The 15262-nt window shown below is 37.6% G+C and overlaps 1 protein-coding gene across 3 annotated transcripts in view; it reads right to left on the reverse strand.

Moving 5' to 3' along the window:
* The window catches only part of GALNT13 (polypeptide N-acetylgalactosaminyltransferase 13), a 539320-nt gene that overhangs the window by 457844 nt on the left and 66214 nt on the right, over positions 1-15262 (reverse strand). For all 3 annotated transcript variants that reach the window (XM_055308339.1, XM_055308341.1, XM_055308340.1), the window contains one exon: positions 13489-13559. The gene's annotated coding sequence lies outside the window, so the exon portion shown is untranslated. The remainder of the gene's footprint in view (positions 1-13488; positions 13560-15262) is intronic.

Raw genomic sequence — 15262 nt, forward strand, 5'->3', positions numbered from 1 at the left:
GGTTTGAATGTGCCGAAAATGACACCCTTCCCTCTGCATCGTTATAACCTCTGCCCTCGTACCTGTAGACACAGCGAAGGAGGAAAACACGGTGAGACCCAAAGAACTTTGCTCTAAGCTAGTTGCATGTTGCTAGGGGGGAAAACTGTATGTGGTCGTGCCTAATATGGACAAGTGTTCCACTGGCACTCTGTTTTCCTCTCTCCCTCCACCCTCCCTCTCCTTCAGCCGGACCCTTCTGTTTCCAAGATACCTTCTAGTCTGTGTCTCTGCTGCTCAATTGGGCGCCTCTGATACTGACTGGGGTTGCCTGGCAACATGACCACCAGAACACTCACCAGCCCGTGTGGCAGCTCTATTTTTTTGGTTCGCAGGTGGGAGATGTGGATAGAAAAGCATGACGTCTCCGCATTGCAATCCTGTTTCATTTCAGTGATCATATAATGAAGTTTATTACTTAGAACATCATTGTTATAGTTCATTGCATTATACAGTATTGTACAGAGGTCTTTATTTTTTGTCATAATTACTAATACTTCCAGGAAATTTTAAAAGGTTGAAATTGCCCTGGGGCGCCTGGGTGGCTCAGTGGGTTAAGCATCTGTCTTCAGCTCAGGTCACGATCCCAGGGTCCTGGGATGGGGCTCCCTGCTCAGTGGGAGTCGGCTCCTCCCTCTCCCTCTGCCTCTCCCCGGCCTTGTGCTTGCTCTCTCTTGCGTGCGCTCGCTCTCTCTCAAATAAATAATAAAATCTTTTTTAAAAAAGTTGGCATTGCCTTCAAAATACTTCATAATAAATAAATAAATAAATAAATAAGGAAAAAAATACTTCACTCCTTTTTTAGAAGCTCATTACTATAAAGGCAAATTTCTTGATATTAAAGGCCATGATTATTTTTTATTAGGATTCAATTAGCCAACATATAGTCCACTATTAGTTTCAGATGTCGTGTTCAATAATTTGTCAGTTGTGCATAACACACGGTGCTCATCCCATCAAGTGCCCTCCTCCTTAATACCCAACATCCAAATACCCCACCCCCCACCCACCTCCCCTCCAGCGATCCTCAGTTTGTGTCCTGTAGTTAAATCTTTCATGGCTTTTCCCCTCTTTGATGATTTCCCATTCAGTAAAAACCATAAGATTATTGACAGGGAAGAGATATCTATAAGGGGGACATCTTGGGAACTGAAAAGGTTCTATATCTTGGTCTGCATAGTAGTAACACAAGTATATAGCTATGTAAAAAGCCAGCAATCTATATACTTAATATTAGTGCACTTTACACACTTTAATATACATGTGATATGTTTCAAGAGTTTCAAAAAGTAGCAATAAGATGAATAATATACATACACATATAGAAGTAGAGACTGTATAAGCTTGATTCATGTAGTTTGGGAACAAAAATAAATCTCTAAGCTTTTTTCACAGAACATAATGTCTTCTTAAAGACTGGGCACTGCTGCTGTATTTAATCAGTTTAACAATAGAGACTCTTTTGCCATATGGCAACCATGCTGTAACTAATAACTTGCTTTTTATAGAGAAGGAGCTTTAACTGCCAATTCGGATGGGCAAATTGAGGACAGCAGACAGCACCAATAGCCACACGCTACGAAAGATTTGTTATTTGTTTCAGCCTCACTGGCTCACAAGCAGAATGCCTGAGATACAAAGATCACATCTGGAAATTTATCTCAAGGAGATACCTCATGCACAAAGTCACAGACATGCCTTGCTGGTCTGACTTCTGAAATGCCTGAGACCCACAACCTTCTAAAACATAATGTGGACAGAAAACTAGATGGGCAAAATCTAGCAGGAGCTTTAAAACAGCGATCCCTGGTAGCTTTATTTTACTGTATTTCATTTGTAACACTTTATTGTACAAGCTCTACACCATAGAGTCAGGACATTTTCCATTCTCTACCCACTGGACTTTCTAGAGACCTCAGCACTGAAACTGTGCAGGTTTCAAAAGTACTTTTACAGTGTTCTTATTTATTTGATCCTCATCACGGCTTTAATATAGATTGCCCATTTTATAAATGAGTCCTGTAAGGCACAGAGAATTTAAGAGACTTGCCCAAAGTGACACACTTTATCAAGGCCAATGATCTCCACAGCCAGAAGTTGAAGCCAGTTTTTAAATACAGCACCATGGTGTTCAATTAACATCTATTGTTTCTTTCCAGAACTGGCAAAACCTCACAATACAGCCAGTTCCTGTAAAAATTCAACTCTGGTTTGAGAAATTAAGTCTTTATCACTTTATTGCTGGTTTTTAGGATGTTTTTGACAAGAGAATATGTCTCAGGCAAGAAAAACTGCATAGAATCATGGTGCGCTTTTTTTTTCTTTTTTCTTTTTTTTTTTAAAGATTTTATTTATTTATTTGTTTGTTTGTTTGTTTATTTATTTATTTATGAGAGACAGAAAGAGGCAGAGACAGAGGCAGAGGTAGAAGCAGGCTCCATGCAGGGAGCCCGACGTGGGACTCGATCCCGGGTCTCCAGGATCAGGCCCTGGGCTGAAGGTGGTGCTAAACCGCGGAGCCACCCGGGCTGCCTGAATCATGGTGCTTTAAAGCTGTCAAATAGAAGTAGAGGTCGGCTTGTCGACCTACTTGACTTGTCAGCTGGCAAAACCAAAGTCCAGAGAGTTAGAATGACTCTCACAAGTTCCATAGCTTCTAATGGTTAAATTCAAACTGGAACCCATCTGTTTCTTGGTTTGACATTACATAAAGTGCTGCTACCATAGACCTAAATTTTTAGCAATATTCCACTATAGTCTGAAGTATAAAAATGATATATTTAAAGGGTAGAAATTGAGACTCTCAATCCCATCTAAAAGATAAAGCTTTACTCAAGAGAAACAAAGGCAATGGCCTTTCTATCATATCAATCAGTATTAGGCTTGAATAAGCTCTGTCCTCCCTTAAATAACTGAACCTGATACAAGTTAATCTATGGTGGGTGACATAAAACATACCATTTATTGATCTTTTCCTATGCGATAGGCGTTTTGCATATATTATCATATTCAATCCCGACCAAAATGTTTCAAAATAGTAATTATCATGCCCCTTTACAGCTGAGAAAGTAACACAAGTTAGGATAAGAACCTTGGCTCAAGGTCACATAACTGATAATTTGCAAAGCTGAGATCAAAATGCAGCCAGCTCTGTTTTTATGATAGATTTTGTGTATTTTAACCCACACCATCCTAGCTCATAAATCACATTACCAAAATGTATTCCTCATATTCTAATTATGACTGAGACTTCTAAGAGGCCATGCAATACCTGCCTTCCCCTTCCCTACTCGGGACAAGTACAGAGCCATTGTGCGTGCAGCAAAAATACTATATGTAACAGCTTATTTTGCATCGAAGAACAGTGATGGTTAGGGATAAAATATTGGGTGCAGTTTCCAGGGAACCCTTTGAAGAAGGCTAAATCAGCTAGTAGCATGCTCTTTTGCCATTGCATTTTTTTCATCCTTGCTGCACAGAACACAAATGGCTGTCCAGTGGTCATCTTAAACCACTGGAAAACCCTTGAGGATGAAGTCATATGGCCAAGATGGTAGAACAGATCTATCAAAGGAGACTAGATTCCCTAATGAGCGAGGCACCACAATTCCAGCTCCACAATGCCAGTGACCAGACTTCCTTTTGCAGGAGAAAACTTGAACTCCACCTTGTTTTAAAACAGTATCTTGTTACATATATTCCATTGAGCTTCAATTGCTCACAAAACTGTGATAGCAACAACTCACTTTTGTGTGGAAAGGCTATAAAGATAGCATTAATTTAGGACTTCTGGCTCTGGTAAATGCAGACTAGGTGAAGGAAAAAATTGCTTTGTAAAATTTGAAAGGCTGAGTTAAAACATATGTGAAAAAAATTGCTACTTAGAAATTTAAAAGCCAGCAGAGAATATTGCTCTTTTCCTAGCAGTAGGAAAAGGCCAGATAACTACAAAATAATAACTCTTCTTGAGCCCATCAGAAACCTGGAGTTGCAAGACAAAGAGATTAACTGAATTTTAAAGGATAACAGTCATTGAGGAGAGACAGGACATATGAGCATTTTCACCTTTGACAGAACATGAGAGGAATACGCACTCATTATGAAAGTAGGTATGAAGAAAACAGCTAAAATAGTAACAAATACTTGAAGGCCGGAATGGGTCACCAGAATAACATAGACACCCTGGGATCCCCCAGACATAAAGGAATATGTGCTCATTCATAAGCTCTCTTTTCAGACATCTACTAGATGCTTAGCAGAAAGACTGAGGTCAGGGCAAGAGACCAGAAAGAGTACTTTGGTGTCACAAAATAAAATATTTTCTGATTCCCCAGACCCTTCTCTATTGCAAAGTAAAATTTAGCCTTTTAGGAAAACAACTCTCACAAGCCCAATGCCCTGGAAAAGATCCACAAAGAAAAATTCATCTGGCCCTGTTGGAGGAACAGGTAACTCTTAGGTCCAGATCTCTGACACAAAGCAGAGATCTGCTACCACTGGTAGAACAGGACCTTTGTCCACAAAAAACCTCACAGAGCCAAGGAGGAGCTTGGGTACCATGGGAGGAATGGGCAGGAATGCTGAAAGAGCCACTCTCCGAGGTCCAGATGCAAAGGACAAGTGTAAGGTTGAGACTGGAGCAGCCAAGGAGCCCCGGACCGTCCTGCCTCTATCAGAAGCACTGCCTCAAGTAACAAGCTCTGCCACCTGGGAAGGTTCAAGGGTGCAACAAGAAACGTACTCTGCTATGCAAGAATGGGGGACATTCCAAAAGGGGAGTGGAGAGAAGAAACAAAAAATCCTCTAGCACTCTAGGTCCCACAGTAAGAAGAAAACAGCAGATCTGCTGCTCCCTTGTGAAGTCTGTGAGAAAAAATCAATATAAATCATCAGAGTAACAAAAGAAAAAAGAAAAATCATTTGATAATCTAAATAGATACAAAGAAAGCATTTGATAAAACTCAAAACCCAGTTATGATGAAAAACCCAGAAAAAACGGGAAAAAATAAATTTCTCAATCTAATATGATATTTATCAAAAAACATTATAGTAAACAGTATTAATACTAACAGGGTGACATTGTTCCCTTTGATTTGGAAATAAAAGCAGAATTTCCACTCCTCCCACTTTCATTAAGCATTGCTCTGGACATTCTAGCCAATGCAATAAGATATGAAAAAGAAATAAAAGTGTAAAGCTAAAAAAAAAAGTGTAAAGCTTGAAAAGTATTAATATTATCTTTAATAATATTAATATCATAAAATTTGTATGAAACTATTCCTTGAAGAAATACATAGCAGGAGAACCTGTTTTAACAGATACTGTGAATAATTTAAAAAGTGACCATAGTTGAAACAGCATTATAATTGGCAAGAAGAAACTAAGAAACCAATTAAAAACAATAGTTAAACGCACTTGGGTGGCTCAGTCAGTTAAGCATCCAACTCTGGATTTCCACTCAGGTCATGATCTCAGCGTGGTAAGATCAAGCCCTGCTTAGGGCTCCACACTGGGCAGAGAGCCTGCTTAAGACCCTCTCTCTAGCCCTACCCCTCAAAATACAGTTGGCCCCCAAAACACTGACATGCATGGATATTTAATTTATGATAAGGATGGCACTGAAGAGCAGTGGGCAAAGAGAATTTTCAGTATGCTTCTGTAATAACTGGATATTTAGTTGGAAGGAAAACAGGACATGACCTCTACCTCAAATCAGGCACAAAAATAAATTTAAGAGGAATGATCAAAATGTAAAGAAGTAAAAATATGATTATAATTAAAATTAAAAACTTTTCCTCCTCAAAAATGCCATTAAGAAATTGAAAAAGCAGGGACCCTGGGTGACTCAGTCATTGAGCGCCTGCCCTCAGCCCAGGGCGTGACCCCGGAGTCCCAGGATCGAGTCCTACATCAGGCTCCCTGCATGGAGCCTGCTTCTCCCTCTGCCTGTCTCTCTCTCTCTCTCTCTCTCTCTCTGTCTCTCATGAATAAATAAATTTTAAAAAAATTGAAAAAGCAAGTCACAGAGAGGAAAAAAGTATCTGTAACATATAATTGAAAGGAGGCATTTCATTCAAATAAGTTAATTTCTGCATATTAACAATAAAAAAATTAATACAATAGAAAAATAGGCAAGACACATGAACAGGTAATTTACAGACAATATTCATATGACAACTAAATCATATAACAGAACCATATTATTCAAAGGGAAATGTAAACTATTCTCATCAGAATGGCTAAAAGTAATAGGACTGATTATAAAAAGCATTGATATAGATGAAATAATGGGAACTCTCATACGCTACTGACTAGAGTGTAATTAGTATAACTACTTTGGAAAACTGTTTAGCTATATCAACTAAAATTGAAAATTTGTAAACAATATAATTGAGCAATTTCATCACTAGTAGAAATGGATGTATATGTGCAATAAGAAACATCTAAAAGAATGTTCATAGCAGCACTATTCATAATTGCCCAAACCCAGAAACAGTCCAAATGTCTATCAACAACACATGGATAAATACTCTGTAGTACTTTTCTACAAAGGAATACTACATAGCCATGAAAAACCACATAAGCCACACAAAAACAGTAATGAAACTCTGATATATAAGTTCAAGAAAGGAAACCAGACACAAAGGAATGCATATTGTAGGACTATTATGTATACAAATTTAAAAATTAAGCTAAACTAGCATTTATCATACATTTAAGGATGTATGATAAAATGTTAAAACTATAATGAAAAAGCAATGAAATGATACGAAAGTTATGAAAATGTTATCCCTATGGAATTGGTAGAAGGGAGTAATGTCTGGGAGGCAAAAAAAAAAAAAAAAAGCAAGGTTTCTGAGACGCAGAAAATGCTCTTTCTTGATCTGTATGATGAAACGACATAGGTCTCTGCTTGTAAAATTCATTGTCTTGTGCTCATCATACATAAAAATTCACAATAAACACATTTAAAATGGCAATAATTATTTAATTAAATTTTATGACTTAAAAGCTATGATAGGGATCCCTGGGTGGCGCAGCGGTTTAGCGCCTGCCTTTGGCCCAGGGCGCGATCCTGGAGACCCGGGATCGAATCCCACGTCGGGCTCCCGGTGCATGGAGCCTGCTTCTCCCTCTGCCTATGTCTCTGCCTCTCTCTCTCTCTCTCTCTCTCTCTCTCTCTCTCTCTGTGACTATCATAAATAAATAAAAATTTAAAAAAATAAAAATAAAAAATAAATAAAAGCTATGATAGATGAGATAAAGTTCAATGAACATAAGTAACATCTGTTGAGAATTGACTATGTGTTAGGGACCACTGTAAGTGCTTTATCTCATTTTGCCTTCACAATATTCAGAAAACATGCTAGTTTTCCTATCGCATTTCAAAGATGAAGAGACTGAGGCCAGAGAGCTTACATAATTGACACACAAGATGTCACACAGCTAAAATCACACTTTTACAAACGCCACAGAGCTAGAGAGGCCTCCTTCTGGGATCTGAACCTATGCAATCATATGGTTCCAGAGCCAGGCCCCTGAGCAGTAGTAATATAATGTATATGCTACTTCGCCAGTGCAGAAAAAGGAGAGATACTCTCTATGTTAGGTGTTAGATTTTATTTTCCTCTGTCAAAATTATTGTTTAGTATGATGGTAAACTAACTCTAAAATATTGGTCTTTCATGCACCCAAGATATTTAATCTTTAATTTAGCGCTCTATCCTTGTTTCATTTTAAGCTGTGCTAAGGAAGGAAGACAAATCATACTAAGATGACATATTTACTATTCTAATTTATAATTGAGCAATATTATAAATTATACTGTTCCTGTTGCCCAGCATAGAAATGAATGTAGCTAAGAGATTCATCACTAACCATAAGAGATATTCTTCCTAAAAGTCCAAAGATTTTCCTCCCTATCCAAAGACTTAACTGAAGAAGGAGTAAACTCTGACAAAAAATCTGTTATTCTGACTACTGGTAATGTCATTTTCCTGTTCGGTCAACCTGGAAAATTCAGTTATTGTTTACAGGTGTACAGTGGTTACTGCAGAGACTCTAGAGTTTGACTCAGTGGGCCCAAGTATCACTTTTGCTATTTTCTAGCATTTGACCTGAAACAATTTGCCTGGCTAAATTCTCCCTCAGTTCTCTTTATACAAAATGGGGTTGGCATGAGTGTCTACCTCTCAGAGTTGTCTGATGTAAAATTAAATAACCAATATGAATCATTTGAAACAGGGTCCAGTACCTAGTAAATGTCACACAAGTGATGATGATGATGATGATTACTCCCTGACCTCGTGTCTTTCAAAGCCTCGCCCGTGTCTATTCCTTCTCTCCATTCCCACTGCTACTACCTTAGGTCTTACCTTCATGCCTTATTTGCATGCTGTTACATTTTCCTAAAAATTGCGCTCTTGTCTACATGTCTTCCGACTGGAATCCATTGCCAAAACACTACCAGATTAATATCAAAAAGGACACTTTTAATTCACAGGATTGGCCCTCCCACACGTTCTTTTTTTTTTTTTCGATTGCCTACCAATTAAATTCAAAGTTCTTACTGTGATTATCAGTATTTCCTACAACCTAGTTCCAGCCTTAATTTTCCAGTGTTCTCCATTTTTAGTCTAACACAAGAAACCTATGCTGTTGTCAGACTATTTAATTTACCACTTATTGAATGTGAAGTATTCCTCTTCAACTCTAAGCTTAGGTTTGCCAATACCTTGACTTATCTGTTAACATTTTCCACCTGCACCAAGATCTAGTGCAAATGCAATCTCCATGATGAAATCTTGAGCCAATGCAGTCCAGAATTCTATCTTTCTTAAATATCCAATTTTTTAAATATCCAATTGTTTCATTATTTCTCAAATTATTTAAAACAGCTTTATTGATTTGATTACTTTAGGCCGTTCTCATGATATCATATCCTAATACAATAATAGCCTTTATATATGCCTGTGCCTATATTATTTCCTTAAATTGAACACAGAATTTTCTTGAGTCATTTTTATCTTTACCTTCCACTTGCTCTACTCCTAAACCAACACAGTGCTTTTCATATTATAGGAGTATGCAATAAATATTTATTGAATTAAGTGAAAACAGAATCACTAAATGTAATCACTAGCTTTGTTTTTCAAAGACCAAATCTAAAATTGAAAGAAGTATTCTAAATCCTTTCCTCTCAAAACCAACCGCACTGTGAGATTACCCTTTAAGGGCAATAATATTTTAAATACTAGTAAGTTTAAAAATATCCCTTATGTAAAGTGTTGCTGACACTTTGTTCAAGAAGTGATGTGTGACTGGGACTGGGATCAGTGGATGACTGAAAAGGAAAAAAGATGAAGATCCCCAAAGAGATGACAAGGACAAATGTCAGGGATTCCTGAGGCTCAGCAGTTTAGCGCTGCCTTCAGCCCAGGGCGTGATCCTGGAGACCCGGGATGGAGTCCCACATTGGGCTCCCTGCATGGAGCCTGCTTCTCCCTCTGCCTGTGTCTCTGCCTCTCTCTCTCTCTCTCTCTCTCTCTCTCTCTGTGTGTGTGTGTGTGTGTGTGTCTCTCATGAATAAATAAATAAAATCTTTTCTTAAAAAAAGAAAAGGACAAGTGTCAATGCCACCCATGTGGTGTTGTAGAAGACGTCCCTCAATGATGAGACACCTGAAGATAACAAATAGTGAGGAGAATCATTAATTAAGTCAAGCTGAACTCTTCATTTCAAACTTTTCTGCACTGTATGAAATGGTGGCAGGATCGCAAGAAAATGGTGTGGTCAGTCACTTCAAATTCTGAGAAGTAGCATAAGATATAGTATCTGCTGCTAGCAAAGAAGCTTTTTTATTTTTTAAGTTTTCTTTACAAAAACAACATTTTTAAAAGGCAATTTGTTTCAGATTGCTGAGTGGCCCCTGAACACTCACTCTGTAACAGGGAGAAACTTAGCATTGCTACTTACATTGCTTCTATTTCCCTTGCTGCTACAACCTATAGCTTAGAAACTTCTGCTATGCCCTGCCATGTAGACATGGTACAGCTATGATTTGCAAAAATCAGTATTTACTCAAAACCTACTTCACCCAGGAGATAAAGAAACAGAGAAATGATTATGCTCTGATTAAGATTTACAGGAACAGCAGGGTGCCTGAGTGGCTCAGTCAGTTGAGCACCCAACTCTTGATTTCAGCTCAGGTCATGATCTTAGGGTCATGGCACTGAGCCCCAGAAGGGCTTCATGCTCAGCAGGGAGTCTGCTCGAGACTCTCTCCCTTCCCGTCTCTTTTCTGCCCCTGCCCCACTTATTATCTCTCTCACTTTCTCTAAAACAAATAAATAAACAAACCTTAAAAAAAAAAAAAAAGATGTACGGGAATGGTATGACCAGATGCCTGTACACGAAGATGAACTGACCAATGATAAAGAAGTTACATGACCTTCCTTGGATCAACAAACATTAGTCACCTTCAGACAACAACCCCGTCCCACTCCCCCTTTGCTAATATAAAAGTAGCTCCAATCCCATGTTGAGGGAAGATGGTTGTCTCAGATTAACAGTCGGCCACGCCCTTGGTTTCTGGCTTTCTGAATAAAATTGCTTTCCTGGCCGCAACACCTCTTTCAACTTACTGGCCTGTTGTGCAGGAGCAGAATAAGATTGGACTGGGTTACAAATGTGAGGCAATTGTCATTTACTATAGTCGAAATTCAATAATCAACTACTTATTTACTAAAGAACTCATATGTATGATCTGAAGTTTGGGAGCACTGTTTTCATGCAAATAAAAGAAAGATCAGCCACAGAATTTCAGTCCTTAACACTCATGTTAAGAGTATAAAGAACTGGGCAGCCCAGGTGGCTCAGTGGTTTAGCACCACCTTCGGCCCAGGGCGTGATCCTGGAGACCCACGTCGGGCTCCCTGCATGGAGCCTGCTTCTCCCTCTGCCTGTATCTCTCTTCCTCTCTCTCTCTCTTTCTCTCTCTAATAAATGAATAAAATCTAAAAAAAAAAAAAACATTAGAAAAAAAGAGTATAAAGAATAAATGTTTGAGAATTAGATCAGTCTCAAGCTTTGGTCCCATGAATGACAGATTTAAAACATCCTACTGCACACTCTCCTTTTACAAAAAGATTAGGATAACACACCTACCTCATCTTATTGCTTAGAAAAACTGAGATACTGAATGTAAAATGCATGGGATAGAGTAAATACTTAGAAAATACTGTTTCCGTGTCCACATCACTTCAAGTTCCATGAACTGTTTCATAAAGCATGGGATGAGATTATTCCCTCAAGTGAATTGACCATCATTTCAACTACTACTTTATTTTCTATCTGTAAGTTTGTCCTCCTTCCAAGTATGCATTTTAGACTCTGTAAGCACTTCACAGCTACCCCCTCTTCCCCAAAAAGCACACAAACACACTTGCAGTCTAGGAATGCAGTCGACACACACGAGCACATATACGTGTGCTGATGTCACTTGCCGTATATAAATGTTGATTACCTAAGTGGTTTGTTTTTTCACTAAGAGTTCAAAATAGTAGAGATGTCTCTACATTTATAAAGAAGGCTGGACCTTAGTTTCCTTTGGAACATGTCAATAAACATTATTCACTGAGAACTGTTTTCGTATACTTTGCATGACATGATTATGAAGTCATGCTTATTAACAGACATACTTGAATTGAAACATCAACTTACTAAGTAGCTGGAATTCTGCTGCACCTTACATGTGTTAACATACAAATGAAGTAGTTCCCAATCTTACATCCATTTTAAAGAGACCTTAATTTGTTCAACCACACAGCTAATAAGTGATAAATCTGGTATTTAAAATCAGGTGGTCTGGATACGCAGCATGAATCCCTAGACACATACTAGGCCATCTTTTTTTTTTTTTAAGTAGTTTTATTAGGAGACAACATAAAAACATCAATGCTGCCATTATCACTTGTACATTTTTTAGAAAACCTACTTTAAAATTGTCCTCCCAATCACCTCATTTCATCAAACAAGGAATCTGAGCATGTGAAAGCTAGGACTCTGATTCTGTGGTCCCTCCAAACTCTTAAAATAATAACATGAGGGCAGCCCGGGTGGCCCAGTGGTTGAGGGCCCAGGGCCTGATCCTGGAGACCCGGGATCGAGTCCCGCTTCGGGCTCCCTGCGTGGAGCCTGCTTCTCCCTCTGCCTGTGTCTCTGGCTCTCTCTGTGTCTCTCATGAATAAATAAATAAAATCTTTTAAAAAATAATGATAATAATAACGTGATTTAATTTTATTTGCTTTTTTTTTTTAATGAAGGAAATAAAACCTTAGAGAACTTCAGAACTCTATTTCTAGGGACGCCTGGGTGGCTCAGCGGTTTGGCACCTGCCTTCAGTCCAAGGCATGACCCTGGAGTCCCAGGATCGAATCCCTCATCGGGCTCCCTGCATGGAGCCTGCTTCTCCCTCTGCCTGTGTCTCCGCCTCTCTCTCTGTGTCTTTTATGAATAAATAAATAAAATCTTTTTTAAAAAAGAACTCTTCTTGATGAATTAAATATTGATACATAGATAAAAGAACACTAATTCTAAACTGTTTTAATCAAATACTAAGATCACCTAAAAATACAATGTTTCTCAGAATCTGCATTTGCATTTCTTCTATCCTAGTTCAAAGAAGTCCAAGTAGAGGAACTGGAAAACACCATTTGAAATAAAAGCAATCAAATGATAGATAATACAGAAAAAAGTACAATATTTCAGGCTAATGCTTAAGCAAAACAGAAATATAAAGAAAGTATCAGAACATGTTTCAACTCCTAAATATTCAGCCTCTTAGAAGACTTATTTAACTTTACGTACATTAATAGGTAGAGGCAGTATTTTCTGAAAAGTCTTGTGCTCAAAGCCCAGACTCATCACTTTGAGTAGATATTGAGCAAGGTGTGAAAACTTCTTGACCCTCACTTTCTTTTATTTATAAAACAAGGATAAAACTAATGATCTTAAAATATTTAGGGAAGAATTATAGGCAACACATATAAATTGCCTGATTCACAGTAAGTCTTAGTAGTCAGCAAATCTTAATTCTTAATTCAATATTTCTTTTAAATCTCCATAACAGCACGGGCTAATAACACTAATATTTCCTGCACTCTTCTCAATTTATGATTCAGAAAAAAAACTCACCCAAATATAAGTGAGAAATATTACGTGAAAGTTATATAAGTGGAGCAATAGTAAAAATCTGTCATCAGAAATCTTGAATTTATACAAATTAATCCAGACTAGCAAATAGCTCGTCAAATTTTATCTTTTATATACATTTTGCCTCAATATTCACAAATATCAAGAACCATAAATAGAAATGTGTTCTTTTATGACTGCCAAATTCATTCAGCATGACTGTAACTGAGTGGAAAAATAAAAATACATATTACTTACTGTATGTGGCGTTTGGCAATTTCAAAATGATTTGCAAACATTCATCCTCAAAATACTCCTACAATATGCATCTGTGAAAAGAAAAAAAAATCCAAAAGAGTAAGCAATTTGCCAAGGTCACAGAAAAACTAATCCAGACCAACACACACTTAAAGAACATATACTTTAACATACTGAAATAAGGTTTTGCAAAATGTCTATTATATATCTAGCAAAGTATAATGGGCTGATGAACAGAAATATTCCCAACTATATACAAATATTCTATATATTAGTCAGAGGATGCTCTTAAGAGGTAAGAAGTCTGCACAGTGGCTTCAGAAATATATGCAAGAAACAGTTTCCCCAGAACACGCCAGAATAACATAAAAGCAATTCGAAAGTTGGAGATATTTATAAGTAAATTTAGGTTGGAGATTTGAGGTGGTTATTAAAATATTTCAAGCTTTTAAAATGTACTTTTGTCTGACATATGAAGATCACTGAGTTAGAAGAGAATTTTGTTTGATTTATCCAGAGATTTGCACCAAGTCACTTTGTAATTGCATTTCAATTCTAATTGAAAACCATGCACTGAGAAAAATGCAGGCATGCCACTTGCACACCTTACAAAAATACACAAACATCCATTTTTTTTGTCAGAAAGTTACTAATAAGGAGAAAGTTAATCAGATTTTATTAATTGATTTGTTTGGTTTAAAGGAGAGGTGTTGGGAAGAGCACATTAATTTCAAAGCTCAAAATATTTCAACTTAAATGGATTTTATCCTACTGGGTATGGTGTGCCATACAAGAACTGTTCAAAAGAAAACAAAACAAACATACCTAGTGATAATCAAAGTGACCCTTTAAAGTACAATGCAGATCAAAACCACTATAGACAGTATAAAGAGAAACCCTCTTAAGTAGCAAGCATCTTTAGGGGAACATGGGGCCTCAGTGAGGAGCAGAATCTGCCCAGAAAGATTTGGTTCACGGCGCTAAACAGGGACATCAGCTTCCTAATGCCGGAGGTGTACCTTTGTGTCCAACCAAAGCCAAATGCAATCAAATCAAAAGTTCAACAAGCAGAACAGGCATTCTGAGTTGAAAACCTCATTTGTCTTCCTCTAGTGAATGGAAGACAACAAGATGACACTGGCCTCCGCCTGGCACAAGAATGAATGATTTTACTAATGCTCACTCAACACAAAAGGTCTCAAACGAAAGGAAACTAGATAGAGGTAACAATTTATAGTTACATGTCAAAAGGGGATTAAGAAATTTCTAAGAAATGGTGTATTTCTATAAATTTCATTTTTCTAGGTTTAAACCTTAGAGCTTAATAGTAGATACTAATTTATGTCCACAAATAATTTCAAAAGAATTATGAAGTTATAACTAGCAAACCTATATATTTCTTCATATTTTAGTATATTCACCCTCATAGGCAAGAGAACTGAAGTTAATACTAATCACATGATTTGCCCAGATTGACGCAGCTAATAAGAGGTAATCCTAGCCTATGAACCAGCTTTTCCGACACAGATTCTTCTCACTACAGCCCCTGATAGTCCCTACAATGCATCCAGAGAAGAGGGTGAAAGCTGGGATATAATAACCAAATCTGGCTTACTGACATGTTTTGTTTATCCCACGCCATGGTTTTGAAACTATTTTTAAGAAATTGTAAAGTAGGAGATTTCTCAGAATAATTCTCATTTCTAGCTTCTTTGAAAGAGCAAAGATTTTGTGAGGCTGGGTTCACAGCCTCCAGAGAACAGAGAAATGCTTG

The sequence above is a fragment of the Nyctereutes procyonoides genome, unplaced genomic scaffold (assembly GCF_905146905.1).
Source record: "Nyctereutes procyonoides isolate TBG_1078 unplaced genomic scaffold, NYPRO_anot_genome, whole genome shotgun sequence".
NCBI lineage: Eukaryota > Metazoa > Chordata > Mammalia > Carnivora > Canidae > Nyctereutes > Nyctereutes procyonoides.